This window comes from Passer domesticus, chromosome 1 (genome assembly GCF_036417665.1).
Source record: "Passer domesticus isolate bPasDom1 chromosome 1, bPasDom1.hap1, whole genome shotgun sequence".
Taxonomy (NCBI): Eukaryota; Metazoa; Chordata; class Aves; order Passeriformes; family Passeridae; genus Passer; species Passer domesticus.
Window position 1 is genome coordinate 118,345,377 of NC_087474.1, and position 24,424 is coordinate 118,369,800.

The 24,424-nt window shown below is 36.3% G+C and overlaps 1 long non-coding RNA gene across 1 annotated transcript in view; it reads right to left on the reverse strand.

Annotated features, from left to right (window-relative positions):
* Positions 1–210: 210 nt before the first annotated feature.
* LOC135278626 (uncharacterized) overlaps positions 211–24,424 on the reverse strand; it is a 142,892-nt gene continuing 118,678 nt past the window's right edge. Inside the window, exon 4 of the long non-coding RNA XR_010346080.1 lies at positions 211–5,228. This is a non-coding gene — a long non-coding RNA (uncharacterized LOC135278626). The remainder of the gene's footprint in view (positions 5,229–24,424) is intronic.

Consider the following 24,424-nt stretch of genomic DNA (forward strand, 5'->3'; position numbering starts at 1 on the left):
GCAAATTCAAGTGCATATGAAAGTAAAGAGGTCTTCTCTAAGCATGTTAGCTTTAGACTGAGTCTCACTATGTTTATCAAGAACTTTGGGGTTTATAATTCTTCTTTGAAATGTGATTTCTATAAATCCTTTCAAACAAGTTTTCCCAGGTAAAAGCTGGCGGCAGTAATAAACAAGACAGAAAATACATCTTTGGTTAAACTCTTTTAACGAGGACACATTTAAACCATTAATGACTGGAGTCAGTGACTTTAGTAAACCATGAGTTATTTGGCAGGTTATACCTACCTAGATTTCCAAGGTTCTTAACAGCCACAATTACACAAATAGATTCAGTATTATGTTCCCGATTACCAGATAAATGAAAGATGTAAAAAGGATTCTAGTTAATGCCTTTATAATCACACACAATTACCTTAAAAGGATAATAAAAAGGAAAGAAAGATGTTTGGAAGTTAGGAAATGCCAGACTTACAGTTGCTTTTGCAATGTTAATTTAGGACCCTATGTATTATGACAAAGCCTTATTTATATGGTTTATAGTCCTTTACACATTTCCTTCAAAGCAATGAGTTTGTGAGCAGATCAACATATGGAGTGTAACAGGGTATTTCTGGGGGAGGCTATTTCTGGAGGGTGCAACAATATTCCACGTGAGACAGAGCTAAAAAGGGTGAAACACTCCCCCAAAGATTTTCATAGATGTTGTTCAGAACACATGACAGCTGATATTTGGGCATCTTTAACTCCTTCTCAGGCTCTGAAAGCAGAGTGGCCCTAATAGCTTTCCATATTCTTCCACATTTTTCCATTTCTCCATAGGCTGACTCAGACTTAATGAAGAACTTCAGGTTCTCCCTGGACTACCCTTGTGCCACACCTCGTGACATACTATGCATAACTTCACCTTTTCTAAAAACCTACTCTGGTGGGTCTATACGGAACTGAAATACAGTCATGTGTAGTATTAGCCACCAGTTAAGGCCAGAAGGCCCCTGACGGGATCCAGAGGACAGAAATCCATGGTCAAGCACTGTGTAGGGTGGTCAAGCCAGTGGAACTGACAAAGTCACCTTGGCATGGTAGAAAACAAGAAAAAGTACCATTTGGGCTTGAGCCCAAGAAGGTTTCCATGGTCTCATTTTTTTAGCCTTTTCTAATGTATCAAGTGCCTTAAAAGCAATGCTGGCAATCTTTGTTGCAGCCAATGCTGATAAATAGAAAGCATTAATGTTAGAAGCTGAATTTTCTGGGTTTGGTGATTTTTTCTTTGTATATTTTTCTTCTACTTTTCAGGACACAGGTTCAGCTTCTAACAGCAGAAGTACCAATAATTATAGTTCATCTTAATCAGTTTTCTCTTCCTGCAAAAAGGAAAAGAAAGCAAAGACCTGCACACATCACATGCATCTTGCTTTCTCTTGGAAGAAAATTTGGGCAGACAAGGAAGGAGAGAAATATTGCACTTCAAAAGCTTCCCAATTTGAAAGATCAGGACAGCAGGACTGGAGAGCACAGAACAGGTCCCTTAATGTCAGCACAGACATATCCTAGACAATAAAAAAAGTTATTTATTTTTCCAATTAAAGACTAGGTCGACTAGCACCCCATTTTTGTGGTCCTCTAATACAGAAAGATGCTTCTTTGGATGCTCTATACTATTCCAGATTTGGAAAAGCAATAGAGAATATATAAATAAATTTAGCTTTACAAGATGATTTTTTAAAAATAAACAACTCATAAAACCATACTATGATCACTTTTCTTTAACATACCATTAAATATTTCATTCAAAACTTTAGACTCCTAAACTCTGACCCTTTCTGAGGTCAATCATATGTACTATATATAAAAAAAATATTGCTATGTCTTTTTCTATTACCTGAAACATTTATATAAGATAAATCCACCAGAAGTCCAAATCAAGAAAAAATTACCTGTTCAGTGCCATAACTATCTCACATAAGGCAACCAATTCTAAATGAATACAAAAGTCTTATCTTGAATAAAGGCTATAGGCAACAGAAAAATAAAATTTAACTGCAAAGTCATCTTGCTATACATAGCAAAGAAATAGAAACATTTTAAATACTGAAAACACTTATAGGGTACAAAGCTTTGAACTTGGTCAATAGTCTAGTAAAGCCAAGTTTTGGCAACTACACAATACCTAGAGGGTTGATAAAAAACCATTGTATGTCATTGGACATAAAAAGATTTATAATACAGAACTCACTGAAATACAGTCACTGGGAGTGTAGAACAAATATTTAATTTTATCATACAATCTAATAAATATTTATTGTATAGTTCAAAAATGCATCTTAATAAGAGTTTAACTCTCCTAATTCACATTCCCCAGCAGAGTAGGCATGTCTGTTACCAGTGGCTTTTCACTTCAAGGTATAGCTTTTTAGGTAAAAAAACAAAACAAAGCAAAATAAAAAGCCTCAATCACAACAACAATAACAAAAACAACCAGAAACAAAACAAAATAAAACAAAACAAAAAAAAAAACACAACCAAAAGAAACAAGCCACCTAACAATACCTTTTCTCTCCAAAACTGAAGAGACAGCTCTACAGACATTAAAGTAAGCAAATTAATAAAATTAAAGGTAGAATCATACAACGAGTTTTATTTTGGCTAAACGTAAGACTGTAAATAAGACTGTAAATACAATAACTGATAGTTAACAGCTGTTTATAGTACTAATACATCTACTAAACTGATTATCATGCTGCCTGTAGGAAATGAAACAATTGTATTTGCATGCCTACAGACCAAGTCTATTCTATTTCCTGTGAATCATCTATGTATACCTAGACAGGTGTGTTGCCTTCAGGCTATTTTTACTACAAAACATCTGAAATCACAACTGCGAACCAGTTCTGCAGGTGAGAATTTTCCCAACAGAGCATTTACACTTGAATTTGGAAAGTTCTGTGCAGCTTTAAGGAAGAATAAAGTATTTACTGAACAACCATGGCCACTGGTTTTAGAGCTGGCTTCCTTACTGCGACCCATAATAATAATCAAATCTTTCAGAAAGGCTTATCCTTGCCAGGAAATAATTTGGGCTACTATTACCTACTGCTTAAACATAAAGGTTTAGGAACCTTGCCTGAGGCACTGGAGTTCAAAAACTTTGCCCGACACCTAAATTAAACAGCACTGTGCTACAAACATGTATGAACAGGAACTGCAACGTCTCAAAAGACAAACTGCACCCACTCTGCCTGTGGCTGCACTTACCCAGAGCTTAACTTCAGAACTCCCCTTGCACCTTTAAGAAATTACTGCTTGGGGGACAGCATGAAATTCCTGTGTGCACAAAAATTAACTTCAATTCAGTATAATTTTCTTATCTGTCAGATTTTTAACTATTCCTTTTCATAGCTTCAGGAAAAAAAAGAAGAAAAAAACCCAACATTTTTCTAATGGGCCACTGATCAGAACTGTTATTCTGATGGTGAAATCCCAAAGGGAGACATGTTTCAGATATGAAGTATTCCCTCCAGAGTCCCTGGCAGTCATAGAAAGAAGAACTTCTTGATGTATAAAGACGGTGTCACCATTGTCAGAGAATACTACAGCAGGAAATGAACCACAAATAAAAGCAATGTCTTTCTGCCTAGGAATCAAAATAGTTGTTTTTTAACCTCCAATAATTTTAGAGAATAAAATCCTAATGAATGCTTGCACACATTATGAGAAAAAAACCCTCTTGTCTCTAGTATTTTTTGAATGTGCATGTACTTGGGAAAATGCTCAAGCTGATAATTTAGAGAGGACAAGGTTGTACACAACATATAGAGAAGGTCCCCATCAAGAAATCAAAATATAATTTTATAGAAGGTGAAATAATGTACAGTTCACAGCCAACCTCACTTTTCCAACAAATGGAGCCATAAATGCAATTTTCTGTCCTTTGCTCTGAAGAATTAATTTTAAGGTATTCATATTTTTCTTCAAGTACATCTTAAGTCTCAATTAAACCCCAAAAAGCTACAATAAAGTAACATTAAGAGCCAACTTAAACCCATCACAGCAAGGAAATTCAGTCTTAGGCTAAAAATTTTGTCTCACTCTTCATCTTTAAATCATTCTGTTTTGGTTAGGGATTGTACGGTCTGGAGAAGTGTGTGATTTTTCATACTGCACAGTACATATGTTCCAGCACTTAGGTTAAAGGAAAGTCAGAATTTTTAGCCTTAACTCTGAATTTCTTTACCTTTGAAGGCTTAACTGAAGCATCTATAATTAGTTTAATATGAGTTTTTAACATTTAAATCTTTTCATCTTGGAATAGAAAGTGGAATTTCAAAAGCTGCTATTTTACTGTGTACTTCAATAGTGCTGTCTAAATTTAAAGGATTGAGCACCACTTACTACATGAGACTGAATATATGCATTTTTAAATGGCACTTAGACATGAGTGGCTTAAATGTGGTAAAAAAGGCTTACACATTGCCAACATGAGTTACAAATTCAAACATTCGGGCATGAAAATCCTTTCTCTAAGTTGTTTTCAAGCTTCATCCTTTTTTTCTGTAATAACTAAAGCAAAGCCACAGTAGCTGCAGCCATTTGCATCTAAGGAAGAGATGTTTTGCTTTGGTGATATAGTTAATGAGTCTAAAAATATTCAGTATAATAATTCTGTCAAAGCCCCCACAGTCTCCTCAATGAGCAGAAGCCTGCAGGATTCCAATGGGGAGCCAAGTAATGAGCTCTCAGCATTCGCTCCCACACCGTCCAGACGAAATATACTCGGGCCTCCACGGTTCCACATCATTAGCAACATGAAACAAAGACACATGCTTGACTTTAATAAGCGACTAAAGTTGCTGGCTTATTAGGCTGTCACTGCACATAAACTCTATTTCAGTGTGACAAAACAGTTCCCTGCAAAAACAACAACAAAACAAAAAAACCCCCCCGAAAACAAAACAAAACAAAACACAACAACAACAACAAAAACAACAACAACAAAAAGAAAAGAAAAAAAAAAAGGAAGGGAACGCTTTTCCAAGCGGAGATTGGTATAATTTAGTGTAGTAAGTGATTGAACAGAGTTGAACGGAGGCACACGGGAAGTGATGGGTTTCTGACACTGGCTCTCACGGGCACGCCGCAGACCGCGGTTTCACTGCTGGAGACGACGGGTACGGTGGGCTGCGGTGATCAGGCTGTGGGCATATGTGACTGAGTTTTAGTTGATATTCCTGCAAGACAGGAAGTGAAGAAGCTTATTTCCCACTGGGAAAAGTTCAGGCATGATTAACTTGGGCATGACCAAATAGGTCAATGATATGACAATGTGTCTAGCACAATAATTAAGTGGAAAAATGTGTGTAATTTGTTTCTTCTTGTTCTTCACATACCAATAATGCATTAGCAAGGATTCATTTAATCTCTTTCATTATATAAAAATTGATAGCAACACAGTATGATAGTCTTCAATCGAATATATTCCTTTAAATTGTATTTATTACCTCAGCAAAATATTTGCACCGATGAATAATCTTCAGCATTTAAACTTTAATGTTTGATTTGCAGAGCTACTGAGGAGCTTTTCAAATGTCAATTTGAGCTAAAAGTATACTGACAGAGACAGAAAAAAATATATTAATATTTACATTTTAAAAAGGATGGCCTTTGATCTTAAGTAAAACTCAGCATTAGGGATGTTCAGGAAAGAACCCTCCTGTGCCACATGCTTATTCCTAACTTTAAACATTATCCTATTTCATATCAAGGTGACACATGTGAAAAACGAGGGATTGAGGTTAACAGAAGGGCTCACTTGGGCCTTTAGTCAACAAGAAGCTGGCTATGGCACTCATCTGAAGGGTAAAGATCAAAGCTCAGGTTCTCTCTTCTGCACTATTTCAGAGCAGGCATTGATATTTTCATGCACTGCAAAGTCACCAGTAGAGCTTCAAGGGAAGGGAATGAGAAAAATCTAGCCATATACATTCAATAGTGTGGCCTTAGAAGACCCTAGATTTTTTGAAACATGTGCTGAAATCCCAGTTCCAAACTGGGTTTAAACAAGTCAAGATGAATAGACATACAGTCCTAGGCTCAAAGAACATGTCCTTCTCAAAGCTTTTAAATAAAGTCCTATGAAGAATTCAATTCTGCAACCATTTTCAATTTCAATTCTGCCATTTTTCAATTATAAGATTTCTTACACAGGCATACTCAGCTTCTTCAAATATTTATTTCATCCAGAATACTTTTTAAAGATGTACTTTTCTTTCTGAGCTCATTCTCAGACCCTTTTGATAATGGTAATACACTTTCAGGAGGCAGCCATCTTAATATTATTTACATATTTGTACACAGATTGGTGGGCATATTTAGGAGAATAATACAGTGATTCAGGTAAGGTAAAGATCTATATTTGGGGGCAGTTCTGTAGCAGCATTATTAATTTTTTGTTTGTTTGAAAAATGTTGAAGAAGAAGGGGTTGCACCTATGTGGGTTTTATCTAGATTCAGCTAGTAAATGCTAAGTACCAAAATACTGTCAGAGTTACCTTCACAAGTTCAATAAGCACAAAGCTGACCAGTGCAGGCTAGATAGGCTTATGTGTTTTTGTTAATAATCTCAGACATTTTTTCTAATGACATAATTAATTTTAAACAGTTGAAAAGCTTCTGTAATTTATATTAAATGGTAAATAAATACATGAAACAAAAATAAAACCCCCCAAATTTTCCTTCAGCAATAATACACTCACAATCCATAACTAACAGGAAGACAAACAATCCATATTTGGCACAAAATACTGAAACTCTATTTATACCCTGGTTCCCAGATGATTTAAACGTTCATTAGAAAATATACAACTGTTAGTGCAGAAAAATAGAAAAATCTCATGTAATAGGAGTAAATTATATATGAATGAGAGCCAGGCACCCCTTGACACACTGCTGATAGAACCCCCTGGCTTCAGGCATGCTACTGAATTGGAAACTCTGTTGGGGTAGCACCCCATACAGAATAATGTGAGAATAAAATTATTCTATAATAAATTCATCCTAGTGACAATTTTATGCACCATTCACTACTGTTAATTTAATAAAATACCCTTGCAGGGTAGCTGCCCCAGTGTCCCAGAGTGCATGTTCCAATCCCAGACTCAAAGCAGCAGCTGGACTTCACTGAACTGATTGTCAGTCACTATTCAGTGGCTGAGAGTACTTTCTGTGGTCATGGGCAGTACTTTAGAAAATTACAGCATTCTGGCTATAATTCTGCACTAGAACTGTCTTTCATTTAATTCTGGAAGGAAATTATGGCTGCAGAAATCTGGGTTCCCCACAGAGGTTCTGAGTAGCTAAAGATCTTTCAAGTACTGTAGAAATTCTCTTAATGGCTTGTTTGCTATACTTTGATCACCTTCAATCTAAATAGAAGAAATTGTATGACGAAGGAAGGGGGAACATATTTTATCTCATGTACATTGATTTAGTATCTTTCATTAATTCCCTTTCATGCTCCTATGTGTTCCTCTATAGGTATGTCAGAAGTGTAACAGATGAAATAATTTTGCAAGGAGATATAGTCTTATATCTTTCTTTGTGGTCACTGTTCTTCACAAGATCTGCTTTCTGTGAAGAAAATATGCTGGCAAAATATTGACTAAAGGAACCAAAGATAATCCCTTTCACAGGATGATCCACACGGCAGTAGGGAGAAATCAATTATCCTAAGCCTTTGTTCTTCCCCACAAATGAAAAAAAGCGCCATTTGAAATATCTGGTGGGTATAGCATTTTCCAAATGGTAGAAAGGAATGTCAATCCTCTTGATGAATGTCAAAATGTTACCATGAGAGAGAGCTGGTTATCTGCACTCTATCTCTGTGTCTCTCAGACCTGCTCTCTGATCCAAAGGCTGTCATTGCCCCCCACCTTCCCAGCACATTTGGATAAATACACCCATATGGGTACCCACATATGTGGGTACATACACACAGCCACTGGGGAGTAGGTGCACCATAAGTGCTTCAGAGATCTAAGAAGGGTGTGGCTGCCTTAGTTACTCCAGCATTTCTGGCCGTAGACAAACTCTGGTAGCATTAAACCAGCCAGGAGGGGAGTAAACTGTATTTAAAGAGTTAAGAGAGACTACATACACAGAAGTTCAGGTTGCTGTATTGAAACAGACAAAAGTCTTGTTGCATGAGCATTGTTTTCAAAAATGCATGTATCAGTGGCATCACCAGAGTACAATCCAATCAAAACAACACTTAGCTATCCTCATGATACAACAACTCCAAATTAAATTCTTTCCCCAGTCTCACAACAATCTGAGAAACTCTGAGAAATGTCCATTCTTGCCCAAATAAAGCAAAAGTAGTCTCTGATCATTCAACAGCATAATTTTTTGCTTGGTAACAACATTGGCAAATGGATGATTTAGTGTTAAAAATCCAAAAGCATATGTAAAACTCAAGTTGTCAGAGGGCTCTGACACATGAAAAGGTTACCACGCATCGGCTGGTCTGTCATTTAGTCACTGTGCATTCTTTTACTATATAAAGAGTGTTCACTGTGAGGTAATTTAATGCAGGCACAGAAATATCGTGGTGCAGCTGAAAAGACTGTATGGACTTACCAATAGCACCACAAGACGTGGCAGTTGTGCCTCCAGTTAAATGGTTGACATATCTGCATAAGTTCTGTCCATCTATCCATACTATATATGTCCACCTATGCAGGTGTGTTCACCCCTGAATGGGAAATCATATATCCTTCACTCATAGCAGGATAATCTACCATACTGCTGGTGTGTGCTGCTGTTTGCAGAACTGCACACAGGCATCACCATTCTGCATCTGATGGACAATAATGTCTTTGTGTGGGAAAAATCAGGACTACTTTATCTTTGACAAAATGTGTTTGGTGGTTTGGCATTAAAACTTACAATTTTCTACTAAACCTAGTGAGACAGAGGAAATATTTTCTGAAAACATTCTTCTGGAGTTGATAAAGAAGGCAGTAGCTTAAGTTTCCAAAATATTTTGCTATTTATATTTTTCACCATTAAATCAACATTTATTAAAAGAAAAAAAAATAAAAAGATACTCGGCAGTTATTAAACATGAATGAAAGAACATTTAAAATTTCAGTTTTCCACCAAAGAAACAGTCCTCCAAGTTTTCATAATCTTATACTTTTAGGTTGTTTTTTTTTTACATTAAAATAGTACCAAAATATATTTCTGCTTTCTAATTAAATATTGATAATTTCTGAGGTTTTCAATGTCTCTATTCTTTATTAAATTACTTGTGACTTAGTACAGTGCATGAAAACATTGACATGAGCATAAAATATGTAAAATATATGTAATATATAGAATATATAATGTATTCTGTGTACATCTTTCCAATGTTTTGTCAGTGTCAAAATATGTTTTTCGTACATATGATATTTTTCTATATGAAAAACATCAGTTTCAAAGCCAATGGCTTAAAAAAATTTCAGTCACAGAAAATTTAGAGGTGTTTTTCTTTTAAATATAATGTCAGATATTTTTTAATTACTCCAATTTCCCACTTCTAAGCAAGTTTACCAGATGATAATTTACACTTTCATAGTCCAATCATATATACTTTCCTGGAAAATAAGGTGCACCAGGCAAAACTGCCAGCTGCAACAAACTCAGCCATATACACTGGTACAAAAGGCCACAATTTCTGCTCCCAGACAAGGGGCTTAATAAAATACAGATTCCTGATAAACCTGGTATTCAGAATAAAAGCTTAAGGACACAACACTAATGTGGCAGATTTAAATCTTCCTTCACTGAGGCTAGATAATGAAAAAAAAATTACTGCCATCCACTGTAAGAGGAGGAAAACACTGGTTCCAAAACAAGGAGAAGAGATATTTCTTTGTCTTGCCAGCCTGCTGCATGTAGCAGGAAAGATCCAAATTTATCCCTTGAATGACATGCAGCTTTCAAGCAGCTCCAGCACTTCTCTCCTGTCAGAACTGTTCCTCATGGCCAGCATTACACTGGGCTGGAAACTGCAGAGCAAAACAAATGGGCAGCTGGGAGGAGAAGTGAGCCAGTGAGGGCTGCAAAGCTCAATATTATTTGATTGTTTTGGGGCCACCTAGACACCTTAACCCAAGATGTTCTGAAGTGCAGAGGTGGGGACCCACATGTTTTGAGGCTTGCAGACATGCCTTAGCTCAGGGGGTGCTATGGTGAGAAAGAATGGACATCTCTGCACTAGGAAGAGGATGTTCTCAAGGAAAGTAAAGACTAAAACACATACAGTCTGCCATCTCCCTTGTCAAAGCATGGCAAACAGAAGTCCACAAAGACTTATTGCAACACCTTAATCTAGGTCCAAATTAGACAAATAAGCTGAAGATAGTGAAGATAGAAGAAGGTGAGATGATTAATAATACTTATTTTTTTCAAGTGAAAAAACAATGACGTCTCTGGCTCTCCTCTTCCCTTCATTCTCTTTTCATGGCAGTTCCTCTTTTCAGGCAAGGTATTCACAATATGTAAATAAAAGTAGTGCAATTAGTGCTTAATTACTCTTTCTAGGAATAACAAGCACCTTGTAAAGATGTTACGATTTTCCATCTAAAATTAAAGTTGTCCCGAATTTACACAAATCTCACCCCTCAAATAAACGCTTGTAGCGATGTGAAGATTCAGAAAATGCTTCAACAGCAATAACTGGGATGGACGCTGTGTTGTAATAATTTGGATACACTTGACTAATGCAGTTATTCGCAATGAGGTTGGCACAGTGCCCAAAGCATTGAGCAAACAAATACAGCAAGACATTCAGTTTAACATCTCCCAAACCTGTGCTGAGATCTTTGTTCGGTCCAGGGGTGTGGTGGACACTACAGCACACTCTGTCATCAAAAATTGCCAAAATATATTTATATTTCTTTGTTAAATTCACTAGTGTGTTTTATGCAAAAAATGCTGGTGAGGCACAAGCATTTTTAATCAAATTAGTATGCAACATAAGGCAGCTGTGTATTCAAATGGGTTTTTAAGCAATTTGGTTGTTTTCTTTATAATAACAGGAAAGAACATTTTGATTTTGAAGGTGACAGAGGCAATATTACCAGAATTAAACAATCTGAATTAGCTTTTTCATGAAATGTAATATGTTTTATGCTTTTAGATGGGATGCTCCACTGCTTTCAGATGAGCCTTTCACTGTCACAGTCAATGGCCAGGAACAGAATAAGCTCTGGAGGTAGGATTATCCTCAAATTTAATTTTTTTTTTAGAAGAAGCTAATGGCAAATGTTTCTAGCGAACTTTAGGTGCATCTGTGTTATAACTAGAGAACCAAAACAGGATATTAAAAGAAAAGTATTAAATTAGTAAACAAAGTTTGACATTTTGCTTATCCTGAATTTGATGTATGAAATGAATATAATCTCTAGAAGGCATATATATATATATAGAAATGATATGATATACTTTTGTTTTCAGATAAATATAGGAAAAACACAATAGAAATAATTTCTATGTATAATATGCTGCCAAAGAAACATATCTTCAAAATATTGACATATTAGCTTGTGTAGCATGATAGAGATTTCTGCAAGGAGTGGGTGTGAATTTGTTTTTGTCACATCTCAAGATGAGAAAGTTTTTGTCTGTTCTACAAAACTGCAGTTTTAAGCAGATTCACGAAGGACACTAGTTGACTAATACTGCAAATAATTATCTGGAAAAAATTCTCTGGAAAAAAAAAATGTAACAAATAAGTATTTTACAGAATTCACTGACTTTTAGGTCAAATGTACGAAGCATAAATTGAAATGTTATCTTTTTTTCCTTAACTTACACCAGCAAGGGTTGTTCAGCAAATGAGGCTTGATTCCTTTTATCTTACAGTCCATCACAACAATCCCAGGTATCCAGAGGGTTTTCCAGTTGCACCTGTGCAAACTCACATCTTCAGAGAAGCCCTCACAGAGGTATTTGTGTATGATGTATGTCAGGCTCACTTCCTTAGGCTCAGCTGGCCTAAGGAAAGCACAGCAGGGATAGGGGGAGTGACAGAGCATATTTGGTGTGCCTGAGACCTTGGTGGAGAGAGCTACCAGAGCAGAGTGGAAGTCTGTACAATTCTTGTCATATGCCTTGCAATAGAATGAGAACAGAATAATCAATAGAATGGGGCTCCCATCCATGATCTTTTAGATCCCTTCCAACCCAAACCATTCTATGATTCTGGGGTTTGCAGAAGTCTTTTAAGATAACTAATCTGGACTTGACACTGACATCAAGCAGTGTTCACAGTCACTTAAGGCCAAGAGATTAAAAACTCTACTCCTTAGTTTAAGGCCCTCTTCTAGAGTGTCAATTACCACTTCTCTGGACGGAGTTTTCACCAGGCTGGTGGCAGCTGTGTGCCCTCTGAGGGCTGTATATAGGAGACAAGCACCCAGGAAGGTGGTTCCTTTGCGGAGTGGGTGCTGGGAAGAATTTCCAGATTTTGCTGAGAGTACTGACAAAGCTCATGGATATAAAACCAAGTTTTACAAGTTATGCAGCTTTAGCAGAGTCAGTACATTCATGGTTACAGATAAATTCTTTGTATAAATCTTATTTTTGACAATGTAATCTTGATATTTCAATTCACTTGTTTTGGTTTTTCTTTTTTTTTTTTTCAATTAAAGTGGATAACTGCCTTCTATGCCTGCCACTGAATGAGGTAAACAGTGAGAGATTTTTTGCCTGCCTGTGTCCATTTATTCCTAGAACAACCCTACAAGGAGCATTACTGGGATCCCAACATACGGAACACAAGAGTCACAGGGTAATACAGGGAAGGGAGTCAAATAATGACAAAAGGGAGTCATTATTGCAGTGAATCTGAAGGAACATGTACATCCAATACGACATTTGAAGAAAGTGAAGTATTTATTGGAGTCTTTGTTGCTGTCTTCATAAAGCCATTTTGGGCACCTTAAAAATGGTGAAATACACATTGGGAATAAGTTAAAGCTAACACAAGTAATTGTAGAGGGATCAACACTGGACTTCTCAAAAGAAGAACAAGAGGAAACCCTTGTGTTATTTACTAATTTACCAATGCAGAAATCTGATCACAATTTTTTAAAATGGTGTTTGGGCTTCTTTCTGATGTGTTACTTCAGCCAATTTGCTCTCATCAGCTGAAGGAAGCTGGGCATGCAGCCCTGACATCAGAAAGGTAAGTACCACCCCTATCCCTATGTGCACAATTACCAACAAAATTCCTGAAGGCACTCTTTGAAATACAATAAAAACTTCAAAAGGGAAAGCAAAAACCCAGAATTAGGTCTTATACTCTCCAAGAATTGAGATAAAGGGTCTGGCAACATAAGACCTGTAATCACCTAGTAATAGATGTAGAACATTATACAATATTTTGGGAGAAAAAGAATTATTCAGAAAACTTTAGGCCATTAGAGTTAGCCAAAATTCTTTTGCAAGAATATTACTAGAAATAATGGTATGGGACAAGATTGCAAGATATTTAGAAATGGGTGATTTAGTTCGGGGCAGACAGCATATATTTACACCAAATGAAAATTGTGTTTGACAAACTACCTTGAATCTGATTATTTTAATGTTCTGTTGTTGAAGGGATGGATTTGTGTCTGCAATTTATCTGATTTTCAAAACTATTTTTTTATATTTGCCATGAGAGAGACCTAGTTTACAAAGGGGGAACTTCAGGCAGTTATCCAAATAGAGTAAAAATTATCTCAGGAAAATGAAAGAGAATGTCAATTAACAATAACACTTCAGGTGGAAAAACATATACAATCAGCAGTCAATAAACACCACTTCCCTTGACCTATTACACAAAATGCACTGAAATCAATGTCAAGAATGGCCAGATTTAGTAGTAAAACATATTAAGACTAACAAAATTACATTGGGAAATGCTGCATCAACATGGTTTTTCTCTTGAAATTAGATCAGTTCTCATGCTTGTTCATACCACGATTCCTCATTCCTAATCTCTTTTTTTGCATTCAGTCTTTCACTCTTCAATTCAGCAAATTTTTTTCAGAACATGTGAATACCTTTTTTTATTAAAAGGGCTAGATAAATGTAAGATATTTACATGACACATTTATTCCAACAAATATCAAATCCTGGGTTTACTTATAGTGACTTGCAGCAATTCATACCCAAGAGCATGAATCAGTGTACTACAGCTGCTCCCTAGAGAAGTGAATTTCTAGCCTAGATCATTGTATCATTGTTTCATTTCTGTCTTTGTCTTGTGGCAGGGACACACCACACTCCTGTCCTACAGACCCCTTTGATCAGGGCATTAGATACAATTCCTTCAGGCAAGGAAGAAAAAGCAGTTTGCCTTGTATTCTTTCAGTTTAACTTTCAGTAAAATATTTCCCTTAATGCAAGCCTAAAATTTTTCAGGAAGCACTCAGTCTCATCTCTAAGTTATTTAAGACAAAGGTATTTAATGTCATATTAACTTTATAATCAAGACACATAACGGGATCTTTAAATTTTCTTTCACAATTGATAGAATTTTTGAATGTACCTGGCAGGTCAGATTGAAAATTTCTACCAACACTGCTCTACAGAAAGGGCTATGTAAATACTACTAAAAACAGGAGGTAGGAGAGACAGTCAGTTTGAAGGAGCTGGGGATCACTCACCCCAAAACCATTGCCCCAACAGACTGACTCACTGCAATCAGTGTCTGATAGCAACCAATAAGCAGCAGGCAAAAAACCCTTAATTTCTTAGACATCAGTATGTTTTTAATTTGAAAGTTGACATGGCCTCTGAGGTTGATTGAAAGGCATATCCTTGCTGTAAAATATCAAATATCCACAAAAGGGATGTGCTAGAATTTCACAGCTCATTGCAGGAAAGGGTTGCTTACCAAACACTTAAGTTTACAAAGGCATAGAACAAACCTTTATTCTAATAAAGCTTCACTTATTCATTTGGATCTAATTTTCTGCTAGTTTAAAGAAGAATGTTAAATTCATCTTTCTCTCCTAGACATTTTGAAAGGGAAGAGTGACCCTAGCATGTAAGGTATAACATTAAGAGAAGAGGAATATTCCCAAAACCTGAAACACTGACAACCACATTATTGAGAAGGAAGCAGAAAGCTACTTGAAGATGGAAATGGACATCTATTTTAGGTGTAAATAGAGCAAATGTAGTTTTTCTTTTACTCTTAGTTCTCATTATTTGTATCGGTGTTGTCACATCTTAATATTCTAAGTGCTATTACTTACAGACTCAGCCTAATTCTAGACAAGAAAAAATTGAGCTGGACAAAATTACTCTTCACTGAAGGGAGATTGACACTAGAAACCAAGCCTCTCTGACACTTCAAAAAGTGTTCTGATACCCCACCACACCCTTACTGTACCCACAGAGAAAGGAAAAAGCTTCCAACTCTAGTATGCAGGCCAGGTAGGAGCAGGAGTACCAGTGACTGTCAGCAGCCTTGGAAGTTCCCTGATAAGTAGTAATCTTGTGAAGGGGTAAAAGCTCAAACCCAGAAAATCAAGGAGGGTCTGTTCTCCAAAACCCCAGGGTTCAAGGTTCTCAAGAAGTGAAAGACTCAAATTAATATTCTCACTGTCTGATTTAGAGCAGAGATTTGGAAGAAGATAAAATGCCTTTCAGATCATGCCCAGATCTGGACCTATATTAGTGTGAAGTTCCTTCCTTCAGCATTACTGATGAAACTACTTTTTTTAGTATCATTTACTTAAAATTTCTTTCTGGCTGGGATTCTACTGTTAGATTAACATCTTAATGAGTATTTCATCCTTTTTGTCTCCTTCAAAACTAATTATTCACAGTGTGTGAAAATACAGTGAGAAACCAAGATAGACTTATCCAAGGATAATTTGTAACCTGGTCATTCAGGCAGGTGTTCTTGGGAAACGAGAGAATGTTATTTGTTTCTCTGAAACTTTAAATTAAGGTTTTCAAACCACTTTGTTCTCCAGATATGTGCTTTCATATTTTATTGTTTGACTATGTTTTAAAAATAATGCTTAAAGATCTTAATTGTTAACCTTACATGTGCTAAAAAAAAGGACTGTCAGTAAATGGTTGACTGGGAGACACGATGAACTCCTTTCTCGTTTTACATCTTCTAATTTGTTTTTTAGTCAGGTATCTCCATCAGAAAGATGAGAAGGTGCATAAGAATAAAAAAACCTTTTCTTTCATCTATTCCTTCCAGACAAAATGAAATGCTCACTGTGTACCTTTCAGCTGCTAATGTAATGCTTTCCAAGAGCCATTGCTTGGTCCCCTCGTTACTGTGAAAAGAAACCCCTCTAGTTCTGTCTTCTGGTTCTTCCTATGGAAAAAAAAACCCAAAAAAACCAAAAACAACAACAACAACAAAAAAAACCACAACAAAAAAAAAAAACCAAAAAAACCCAACACAACTGTTTGAATCCCAATATCAATATTTTCAAAACTTCAGGGACAGCAGGATGGCATATCTGCTCTTAGTATACTCCCTTCTCAATCCCAGGGATACGTGCAGTGGTGGGCAGTTCAGTGTCTAACAGGGGTGAGGTGATGTCCCTCAGCATCACTGAGCAGTTCCTGCACAGTCTGTGGCCACCCTTCAATCTTACGCTTGGAAGTGAACCTGAGCAGCTTTTAAGGAGCAATAGTGATAATATTGTTTTCAAAGCAGGCCATGGCTGTGATACACAGTGAAGTATAGCACTCTCAGGTGGATCACTGAATGCCAGAACAGACTGATGTATGACAAATACCAAAATAGTCTAAACCATTTAATTGTTCTTTTTTCTGAGATAGGTATTTTTCATAAGATCTTGATCCTTGTTTTCATAGTGCTAATGAGGCCTTCAACCAAATCTGCATTAGGCTATTTTCTGTGTCTTTGTGGAAATTACTGATTTGGAAAACTAATGTGAATCATTGCACGAATCAGTTCCCTTCTCTGTTTCAAGGAATAAAATGGTTTCTTCTTTCTCACTCCAAATTTCTGTTTTGGAGTGAGCCATCTCTCATTTTTTAAACTAATCTGTAAGATTAATAATTAAGATGTCTGGTAGCTGTAGTTATGCCACTTTTCTTAATATTCCTTATTCTGAGTACATGAGACAGCAATTCTACCTGCTCTTCTTAGAAGATGGGATATTATCTATGTGTACAAATTGAACAAAAAATCCCATGTAAGCATGTTTTGAAAAAACCAAAATTGAACTGTCTGCTGACAGTTTTAGTAGATTCCTTGAAATGGTTGCTTACATAGAATTACATTCTCCATATGAATTTATTCTTTTATGATATTTTCTACAAGGCTTTTTTGTATGTTACTAAGTCAAGTTAATTTGACACCAAATATTTTTATAAAGTATTTGCAAGATTAAGCTATAACTCTGTGACCTTAATGATGATATTAATATAAGTTTGAACTAAATCTGAATGAACATGAATTTATGCAGCTAATAAGAATGTAAATCCCAAACTATCAATCCATGCAGTCAAAAATCACAGAATCACAGAACATTCTGAGTTGGAAAGCACTCACAGGGATCATCGAGTCCAGCTCTCAAGTCAGTGGCCTGAACAGGGATCAAACCCACAGGCTTGGTCTTACTAGCACCATGCTTTAACAAGTAGATAAGATATGGTTATCTTTTGAACTTTTGGACATTTCTTCAGGAAATTTGTTTATTATTCTGGAGCCATTTAACCTGGCTACTTTAGATGTAAATAAGAGAAAGAAAGTAAAAATATAAAAGAGGGGCTTGAAATGAAGCTCTTCTGACTCCTGATTCTCATTTTTTTTTAATTTAAGAAGTCTGTAACTTAAAAATAATTCTAACGTCTCTGTAAAATGTTGCAGAAAAACCAGTCTTATGTTAGGGTCAAGTCAGCTCACATACACAGATTTCCCAGTGTAAAAATCTCACAAAACAGGATCAGGGTAAGGTTTCCTTTCTAAGGGAAGTGTGTGGCAAAGCTTGTTAAAAGACATCACCTTAACAGTGTTTTCACAGACATGAAACAAGGCAGATGATCACAACCACAGCTGACCAAGGATTGATCAGCCTCAGACCAGGCCGTTCCTGCAATTTGTGCACACAAACATATTAATGTTTATGTACGTGTTGGAAGTGATGGTCTAATAGAATTGCTAGCAATGCCCAACTCTTTCTACTTAGCTTAGTTCAAGAGAGACCCTTCTGCAGTGTCGGTTTTCCTATTCTCTTCAGTCTGGTTCTTAGAGTCTGGAAAAACATTAAAGGAAGTGGGGATAAAGAGAAAAAAAACCTAAACATTCTTTTTTATTAGAGGTAGAATCTACTGGGAAAGAACAAAAAAAAACTTTATGCAATAAGGTAAAAAGCTACTGGTTGAAGAACTGAGCTCACTCATGTTTCTTTGATGACTTATTTCTAAGTGACATTACTGACATGCAGCAATTCAGCACATGAAGAAACCCCTACTGATAAAATTCTTTCATGTTTTACGAAAGATCTTTTCTGTTTATTTGCCCCTTAAAGGTTGAATCATTTCTTCTCTTCAAGTCATGTCACTGGGGAGGAAAATTTGATCTGCAGTCAAAATTGCTGGTTTTGTGAATCAAGGTCTAGTGCCCAATGGCATCACCATTCACACCCCTCTACTTAAAGAACTGTGTACTGTAATAAATGTAGGCCACTAAAACTAGTAATATTCCTACTCAGATAATTCGTCTTAATACCACAGGTGTCCCTGAGGTAAAAAAAAAAAATGGGGGGAAAGTATCCTCTAAATATCTATGGCTGTGCAGGGGAAAAAAAGCAATTTTCCATAATTTTTACTCTCCAGGCATCAGAGGACACTCAGCTTTAAAATGAAATGCCTAACCAAATTATCAAATTCCTACTTTTTTTTTAGAAAAAAAACCAAACTCAAACCAAAGCGAAGAGACTTCACAGGAGACGCTAGGATTAAACTAACACTGAAGTTCTACAGACTTCACTGCATTCTGTGACTGCAGAACTGTTGTCCTATGCATCAAAACCGTGACCTGATTAGCCACTGAAACGGCTGTTGCATCTGGAAGGGAGACTGACTTATCGATAAATTAGCTCAAAAACATCCTTTTGCTATCAAAACTAATAATTAGATTTGGTTGCCTGTTGCATTAATATTCTGATTGAGTCATTTGAACTTATTGAGTTATTGATTCAAATTTAATTATAACATTAACTTGATGTTTACATTGTTTAAATGTAATTAGCTCTAAGGAAGATTAGGAAATTTACATAATAAAAAGCTTATTGAAGATATATCTTTGTCCCTCATATTTTCATATGAAACTGGCTATTCTGTCAACATATTATAGTATCAAAGCTCTAAGGCAAAGAGAATTTCAGTTAAAAATTCTGCAAACTACATATTTTTACATACTAGCTGCTATCTAGTCTTGTTATATTGTCAAAACCCAAATGTCAGCTTGATTACCCATCTATCTCCCTAATCAAAATAGTTATGAAAGTTGGTTAAAGATTTAATATATAAAGAGATAAAATGATGAAGTTCTTTCTATAATAATTTTAATTTCTTTCACACTGAATCCTTGACAGTTTTATTTTTCCCATAGGTTTTGTAAGAAATTGGGAATGGGTGGGAGTTTTTGCCAAAATCTAAACTGCACTTTCACTATTTGTCTTGTGAAGACATGAAGTAAACCATGGTCTTGAGATAAACGAACTAAACCTAAAGTTTAGAATCAGAAATTACTTTTTCTTTATAGGAGAGCTGTATTTTTTTCATTTAAGTTAATATTTAAGAACAAGAAAATCAGAAGGAATTCATTACCTAAACTGATTGTCAGGTTTACTGACATTGTCAGGTTTACTTTATATTTGGCCTTTCTAAACAACAGGGACATTATTTTAAAACAGCTATAACCCAGATGAGAAACATACTAATGGAGGAAACATCCAAGAGGGCTCAGAGTCAGACACATGCACAAGAAAGATATGAAAATATGTTATCTATAAAAGTATAAAAGAACTTCACTTGACTTGCATGACTTTTTGTATCAAGCATGCTACAGCAGTCTTTTGATTCTAATATGAAACTCTAGCAAGGATCATTGCACTAATGCATGAGGATTTGTGATAATGTTGCAGAAATTTTACTGTCAAAACTGAACTGCAGTGTAATGACTTTTGTTATCATGGTTTCTAATAACTATTCAGCATGAATTGACCCTACATATGTTTTACTGCAATAATATGTCAGTTATCCAGAAAGTAAAAAAAAAAAAAAAAAAGAAACAGAAATTAATAGACTCCCTCTCCCCAATATTATATCACTATAATGTGGCCACCTGAAGATACCAAGTAGTGAATATGAGAATGAATATTTTACTTACATTTTAATTTGCATTATAGTTTTTCAATAAAACTATGTGAACAAAACCAATTGTCAATATATTGCAAGACAATACCACTTGCAGTTTTAGGGACAGATAGTAGATAGAAGTAAATTGTTCTTAACATGTCATACCTCTATGTTTCAGATCTCTAACTAAAACAAAAGCTGATGTCTACAATAGAATTATGGCACATCAGTAGGGTACACTGGAAGTATCAAATTTAACCCATGGAATAGATACTTTAGGATTATTTTGTGCAAAAAGAAAGATATTTTGAATAACTAGTTTCGTTTTTAAAGCACAATCACATTCCTGGTGCTAATATGCCAGCCCACTGAGATTTCCTGAAGAAACTGCTGCTACATATTTGCAGGGAAGAAGCTCTATTATGCAAGATTTTGTTACTGAAATTCTACCACATAATAATCAATCTACAAATCTTTTATATGCAGGATTTTGCCATACCAAGATGCATATCTAAAAACTAATAACCTATCAGTATTAAAAACCATCCCCCTCCCAATCCATTAAAAAATCCCCAACACTTATGCTCAAAACTAAAGGTTTAGAGAAATTATTGTGTACTAAATAGAATGTGTTTAAATATAGTATAAATATCCATGATGGCTTATTCCAAAGTCATCTTGGGAAAGTGGAAATGTATGATTCATGTTTTAATGAAGATCACACATCCAATATGACAGACATGCCTTTGATCAGTGGAAGATATAGATATAAGGAAAATATAAAAAATGTCCTGTGGACAGCAGAGTTTTTTCCAGTAAGTAAACTACCAAGGGAAAATAAAAATCTGAGGCTAAGAGTATCTCAAGGTAAAGAACTATAGGGAAGTAATTGTTTGTAATGATATTTGATCAAATTAAACATTAGAATCATAAAATGTTTTTGGTTGGAAGGGACCCTTAGAGACCATCTAATTCCAACCTCCCTCTTATGGGCAGGGACACCTTCCATTAGACCAGGTTACCCAAATCCTCATCCAACCTGGCCTTGTGTGTTTTATCTAAAATGAAGAAAAAGAAAATAAGAAAACAAACAAAACAAAAAAAAAAAAAAAAACAAACCAAAAATAAGTTACCTATTACATTAGTACTTGTAAAATTGGCTTTTAATTTTGAGCAATTTTGTATACATACAGAAGAAATTTCTCAGGAATTAAGTAGGGATGAACACACTTTCTTCTTGAATGTTCATGTCGTAGTAGTGCACATATAATACAGAGCACCAAGAAAAATCATTACTTTGATACTCCTCCAGAATTGATTTTCTGTTGCTGTTGTAATTTGCTTATTAGCAAAATCCCACGGAGCAAATGTATCTTTTTTTATAGGCAATGTATATCATCAGCATGGTTTTTCGCTTTTGCTGTAGCTCCTAAATACTTTCTTCATGTGACAATGGTAGGAATATTTTAATAGTTGGACTAGTTATTTATTGAATCTAAAAGGGATTTAGATTGTCTCTGTAATACTTAAATTAATATTGCAAAGAGAATTTCTCTTCTTTCTACAATAACACTTCTGGACTGTCCAAAGTTCTAAAGTCATTACCATCACTGATTCCTACAACAAGCCTGGGATATTGTCATGGTTTGGCCAGGAAGTGTGTTTCTGGAAAAGTTGTGGTGGCCAGATCAGTGGCCAGATTTGAAATTGGCACCTGTGGTGGCTACTGGGGATTTGGATACGCCTCTGAGAACACACAGGGGTTAAAAGCAGAAGATTCCCAGAGAACTTCCTCTTTTGATCCAGTGGTGAGTGAGTCTGAACCTCTCTCCTGCCCAGCTGCGTCTGGGTGGGGGAGGCCATGGAGCCTGTGGGGAGGGAGGCCAGAGCCCTGCAAGGTGCAGGGGTGGATGAGACCTGGGATGTCTGGGCAGCCCCCCCCAGAGAGAGTGATAGAGACTGTGCTGGTAGCACGGCCGGCCAGAAGCGGGGGATGCAGTGAGAGAAGGTGCCCGGCAGCTGTGGGAATTCTGGGCAGACAGAGGCGAAGATTTTAACCCCTTGGTAGAATAATGGAAACCTTACAAATACTGATCCTCCTGAATCAGAATGAGGGGAGAGAGATGATGGACTGACGAAATGGACAAGTGTGAGGAAAGTTGGAATAGGTGAGAAGAATCCTAGGTGGGAAGAGATGATGGAGTGGCCTTGGGCTGGACTCTTTCTTGTATGACCATGGACAGACCCATGTTTTTTTTCCTGTGACCCAGAGCCTGCATTTAGGGGGAGGCAACACCCAGGAGTCAAGAGTGAAGCAGCGGTGTGAACAGAGACGGCTGAGGAGGGTGTGAGATGCCCTCTGTCTCTGTGGAGAGGAAGATCTCTGTTCATGAGGCCCCTCGGCCCCAGGGGGTGAAATTTGGGGAGGACTGGTGTCCTGAAGTTGAGAGACTGCTGCTTCTGGAACTGGGTGGGGCATCTTTAAACGGGGAATCCTAAAAGCAGTCCTGGCCCATGTGCAGTGGTGAGAGCACTGGACATGGGGGAGAGAAGTCACGAGGGCCGATGTTCTCTGGGCAGTGCCACGAGTGACACGGAAACACAGGAGGCTACAATTGTGTTTCTGGGGGAAGCCTATGGTGCAAGGGGGGACTCCTCTCTCCCTGATGGATTTGAGGGTTGATTATTTGAGGAGTGATGATGGACTGAAAGTTGATTATGTGAGAGATGGTGAATGGGTGGAAATCTATGGTGTTATTTCATTCTGTGGAGAAAATGGAGGGGGGAGGAGGAATGTATTTGGAGGGTTTTCATTCTTAGCTTTGTGTGTGTTCCTTTTTAGATACTGTAATTAATAAAATGTTGTGTTTTTCCCTCCATCCCCAAGTGGGAGCCTGCTTTGTTCTGCTTCCAGGTCACATCTCACAGTAACCATTTTGGACCTTTCATGGGGGCCCTGGCATTGTGCCAGGGTCAAACTATGACATATATGTATTATAAAGCTGATTATAAGCTCCTATAGAATTGCAACATCCTCGTCACCATTTTATTCATGAACAAGATTTTTAAAAACTATTATTATATACCAAATTATTATATAGAACTGCTGATGAACTAGATCCTATTGGTATTTCATTTCTATTTTGCTATATTTTACTACATTTATTTTATTGTATTCAAATTGAGAAGGAATAAAGCAATAATATATGCCAACTCATTTGCAATTTTCTTTTGCTTCCAGACTACTTTGAGATGCATGATAATATCATCAATACTATGTCCAGAAGAGGTAAACTGTTGAGAGAAAAATCTGTTTCACAAATATTACCAAGAACTACTAAATTCTGAGAATGCAGAAGCCAGATATACTTACATTCAAAGAAATAAAATATCCAGTTGATAACCTTACATAGACATATTTCTCTGTAAAGAGGCTTGAAGAGAATATATTGTAACTCCACATTCAGTAAAAAATACTTTAAATTCCTGCTATAATTCCTGCTGCATTTAAATGACTATTCTCCTAACATTACCTCTGCTATCATATCAACAGAACATAATTTATACTTGTTTGATGAAGATAGGTAATTACTTCTTCTGCTTTTTTATTTTAAATCTCCAACTTGTCCCCCGAATATGGTTATCCCTAACATATATGACTTAACATCAATTTTGTTGTGGAATACAGAAGACCTACATAGTTAAAAAGAACATCTGGGAAGGAATTTTCTTATTTACATTTGTCAGAAGCAAACTGATTGCAGTGAATTTTAAAATGCAGGAGTAACTGTGGTAGTAAGAAATGAGCACTGAAAATATGGGTATAAGATATAAAATGTGTTGTTAAAAGTTATTAGCAAATAATCTGAATTGTACATTTATACATTGTGAATTTGAACACTTCTGCACCGTACTTTGAGAAAATGGACTGAAATATCAATATATCAGAACACGGTTCCTGTGTAGGGCCTGAGTCAAAGAAGTTTCCTCCCTGAAACTTTGGTGTGACAGGAAGGTCTGT